This window comes from Myotis yumanensis, unplaced genomic scaffold, assembly GCF_028538775.1.
Source record: "Myotis yumanensis isolate MYYU_CA2020_CCGP unplaced genomic scaffold, mMyoYum1.0.hap1 SCAF_11, whole genome shotgun sequence".
NCBI classification, from domain to species: Eukaryota; Metazoa; Chordata; class Mammalia; order Chiroptera; family Vespertilionidae; genus Myotis; species Myotis yumanensis.
Window position 1 is genome coordinate 62,588,380 of NW_027223762.1, and position 4,855 is coordinate 62,593,234.

The window sequence follows — 4,855 nt, forward strand, 5'->3', positions numbered from 1 at the left end:
TCCATCCATGCTGTTGCAAATGCCAAGAATTCCTTCTTTTTTTAGCGCAGTGTAGTATTCCATTGTGTAGATGTACCACAGTTGTGTTTATTTTTTACGGCATTTCTGGGAAATGTCCCCCCCCATAACCCCCCCATAGGCATTTCCCTGGAGGCACCTCCCTACAGAAAGCAGATTAGTGACTGCCTGGGGTTAGGGTGGGAGGACAGGGCGGGGCACTGGGAAAGGGAGGCAACTGTTAATGGGTATGGGTTTAAAGTCCTACAATTGGCTCCTCTCTGAGAGGGCGTAGCTAGGCCCTAGGGGGCGTGGCTCGACACTAGGGCTGGCCCAGCCAGCTTAAAACCCTGCTGAGGGGCGGCTGCCCACACTGTGGTGGCTGTTAAGCATGGAGGCATGGAGGAGTGCGCTTGCCTCTGCAGAGTGGGCACTTTGCTGGGATGTCGGTGTCATCAGGAGTGTCAGGGCCCAGCTGAGAGGACATCAGCCAAGAGCAAGCAGTGTCATCAGGAGTGTCAGGGCCCAGCTGAGACGGCAGCGGCCTAGGGCAAGCCAGCTCTGGCAAAAAAGCACCTCAAGGCTGACACGGAAGCGCAGTGCTGTGCGGGGAGTGGAGGAATCTCGAGCCCCATGCAGCCCCCGTACTGCTCGCTGCAGGACCTGCCAGTGGAGATGCTAGTGAAAATCTTCGCCTTGCTCCTGGGCACTGACCAGACCAGCCTGGCCCAGGCCTGCACCAAATTCCACCACATCCTGCACACCGACAGCATCTGGAGACGGCGCTGCCGGGAAGAGTATGGCGTTCATGAAACCTTGCAGAACCTGAAGACGATCGGTATGTCTTATCAAGAAGTCTATGCCAAGCTGCTCCACCCATACAGAAACATTTTGGGATTGTGGCAGCTAGATAGAGACTATGGAACACTGCTGAATGTAGTGGTAGATGGCTTATGCATTACTGGTGGGACGTGCAGGCCTTCCCATAACACCCATGTGGATGACGCAATGCAATTCAAGCCCTCCTTTAGAATTCGCCTGACAGAAAGAAAATCAGCCACGCTGGAGTACCTGGATGACTTCTACAGCTTTTCCCACAGCCGCCACCTGCAGATTCAGAAGGACAGGTTCTGCATCCAGTGGATCCAAAGAGACCACCGAATGGATTTACCACCGAAGATTAGGAGAGAACAGGGGCTGGAGCTGGTGCGGGAGGACAGACAGCAGTATGACTGGGTGACCTACCGCCGCCTCTACCTCCCGCCAAGCCACCTGGGCGACCTCATCAGGCCAGGCCTCTTCCAATTCAAAGACGAGAGCTTCAGACCAAAGAAGATTGCCATACTCAGCTTCCATGGGAAGTATGCCAGGGTCACCGAGATCAGGGGAGGGTTAATCTGGACGTTTGAGATCCACCTCAGGCGCGGCATCCAGCTGCGAGATGGCCTGATCTTCCGCAACTTCAACGAGCTCTCCCGCGTGGTCCGGGAGATTGAAGAGCAGGTGATCCGGAAGCAGCAGCAGCAGCAAGAAGACGGGACTGAGGAAAGCCAGGGCCATGGCTGGCAGAGCCCTGCCCAGCCCAGCGTCGGGGAGTCCGGGGCTGCAGCTTCGGAGGAGCAGCCTGCTCTGTTTGTTCTGCCTGTGGGCGTGAGCTCAAGAGATCAGAACTACCCCCGAACCTGCAGGATGTGTTTCTATGGCATGCACAATGTTATCTTAAGTGGCTTCCACAACCTCATGCGCCTCCCTGGAGTCGTCATCCTGTTCGATCAGAACCACCTCGGGTTCATCTCGCTGGAGGAGAAATACTTCATCCTGCTTGGCAGAGTCCAGAACATCTTCCAGAATGTGGAGGCGCCATCCCCGCAGGCCTTCCTGGAGCTGCTCTCGAACATTCAGTCCAGACACCCTGTGATGAGCAGCTTCCATGCACTTTGAAGATTTGGCCTTCTGACCAGGTTACCCACCTTTGTTTGTTTTTTAAATCCTCACCTGAGGATATTTTCCCATTGATGTTTAGAGAGAGTGGGGGAGAGAGGGAAAGACAGAAATAATCCATGTGAAAGAAACACATCAGTTGTTTGCCTCCTGCCCAAGCCGGGACCTGGGCCAGGCTGGGTATGAGCCAGCAACTGAGGTAGAAATAAACCTTAGACCAGTGGTCTCAACCTTCCTAATGCCGCGACCCTTTAATACAGTTCCTCATGTTGTGGCCACCCCCAATTTCATTGTTACCAGTTGAACATAATTAAAGCATAGTGATTAATCACAAAAACAATATGTGTTTTCCCATGGTCTTAGGTCTTCCCATCCACAGGTCCAGGCTCTATCCACTGAGCCAAACCAGCTAGGGCTGAGCATGTCTTTTTAAAAAGAAAGAAAGAAAAAGGAAAGAGCCTAAAGGTAGATAGTGGTAATTGTTAGATTGTACAACTCTGAATATAATAAAAACCACTGAATTGTACATTTTATTTTGTTTTTAATTAAATCTTTATTATTCAGATTATTACAGTTGTTCCTCTTTTTTCCCCAAATAGCTCCCCTCCACCCAGTTCCCACCCCACCTTCTGCCCTTACCTCTCTTTCCCACTCTCCGCATCCATAGGTGTATGATTTTTTTCCATTCTCTTCCTGCACCCCCACACCACTTTCCCCCTGAAAATTGTCAGTCCACTCCCTTTCTATGCCCCTGATTCTATTATATTCACCAGTTTATTCTGTTCATAAGATTATTTATTCACTTGATTTTTAGATTCACTTGTTGATAGATGTGTATTTGTTGTTCATAATTTGTATCTTTACCTTTTTCTCCTTCCTCTTCTTAAAGGATACCTTTCAGCATTTCATATAGTACTGGTTTGGTGGTGATGAACTCCTTTAGCTTTTTCTTATCTGTGAAGCTCTTTATCTGACCTTCAATTCTGAATGATAGCTTTGCTGGGTAAAATAAACTTGGTTGTATGTTCTTGGTATTCATCACTTTGAATATTTCTGGCCACTTCCTTCTGGCCTCCATAGTTTCTGTTGAGAAATCAGCTGACAGTCCTATGGTTACTCCCTTGTAAGTAGCTGACTGTTTTCCTCTTGCTGCTTTTAACACCTTTTGTACAGCTCATGAGCTTTCTCGTGTTTCGTGCGCCATCTGTTAAGGACCGCTCATGAGTTTTCTCGTTTTTCACGTGCCATCTGTTATAGACCTTAGATGTCAACACACTGTCTTGTCCACATCAAATGAAGCGATCTCATTGGTGGAAACCGTACAGGTCAATCTATGAAAAACTATATAATTGCACGAACACATAAAGCATTGCAGTTACATTGTATTTTGGTCATTCTGTCTGTTCAGAATGGTTTTCATATTTTTAAATGGGTTTACTATTTTTTTAAATATTTTAATAATTTTTATTTCTTAAAGTATTACAAAGAGTATTACATATGTCTCCTTTCTTCCCCCCCCTTGACATTCCCCCGGCCCCTACCCCCCGCCCCGTGTCTTGTGTCCATTGGTTAATCTTATATGCATGCATATAAGTCCTTCAGTTGGTCTCTTAATCCCCCCCCAACCCTCCCCAGGCTTCCCACTGTAGTTTAACATTCTGTTCAATGTTGCTCTGCTTCTGTATCTACCCCTGTTCATCAGTCCATACTGGTCCCCTTTATTTGTCCCAACCTCACTGGAGTAGTCTCAACCTCACCAGGGCCGTCTGAGCCTCACCAGGGCCGTTTCAACCTCACCGGGGCCGTCCCTACCTCACGGGGGCCGTTTCAACCTCACCAGGGTCGTCCCTACCACACCGGGGCCGTTTCGACCTGACTGTGGTCGTCCCTACCTCACGGGGGCCGTTTCATCCTCACCGGGGTTGTCCCTACCACACCGGGGCCGTTTCGACCTGACCGGGGTCGTCCCTACCTCACGGGGGCCGTTTCAACCTCACCGGGGTCGTCCCTACCACACCGGGGCCGTTTCAACCTCACTGGGGTTGTCCCTACCACACCGGGGCCGATTCAACCTGACCGGGGTTGTCCCTACCACACCGGGGCCGTTTCGACCTCACCGGGGTCGTCCCTACCACACCGGGGCCGTTTCAACCTCACCGGGGCCATCCCAGCCTTACCGAGGAAACAGGAAGTTTGGCCCTCTGTCCCCTGCCGGCGGCTCCCCACCAGACAAAATCTCCAGGCGTTCCTGGTGGTTGAACATCCAGCACTCCTACCCTCCACCAAGTGCACAGACTGCCTGTCTGCTGTCCCCCAGCGCCCCACAAGAGACTGGGACCTGTGGGCATGTTTGTGCGCTTGCTGGTACAGCAGTTCCACAGTGCCGGCCCAGTCAGGCCCAGGCCTGGCTGGCCCCGGACCCGACTCTGCCCCCCGATTGCGTCCCTCCCAGATGCAAGGAGCTGAAATCTGCAGCCTGCTGGGATGGGCTCTGTACTTGGTGCCTCTGCACATCCTACTCAGTCTCAATGCGCTTCTTTCTATGCGAGGAGTTGAAATCTGCAGTTTGTTGGGTTGGGCTCTGTACTTGGTGTCACATCCTACTCAGTCTCAATGTTCTTTCTCTCCTTCCAGTTGTAGAGCTTCCACTGGGCCAACTTTCCCATGGTTCTGTATGATAGGTGTTTGTCTGATATTTGGTAGTTTCGATGTTGTTGCGTGAGGTAGCACGCACAGGTCTCTTCCTTATGCCGCCATCCTGGTTCTCCTGGGTCTGCTTCTTGAGTGTGTCTCCCATGGCTGTGAGCAGTTGAAGTCTGCAATTTGTTGGGATAGGCTGCAAAAGCGCAGGTGGGTCTTTTTGTGCACCTGGCACAGCTTGGATGGGGATGTAAATTGATTAGGGCTGAGTCTCAGG

The 4,855-nt window shown here is 51.0% G+C and overlaps 1 pseudogene; it reads left to right on the top strand.

The window, feature by feature from the left end:
• Window positions 1-630: 630 nt before the first annotated feature.
• Window positions 631-1,938, top strand: LOC139019308 (F-box only protein 31 pseudogene; annotated as a pseudogene).
• The last annotated feature ends 2,917 nt before the right edge of the window (window positions 1,939-4,855 follow it).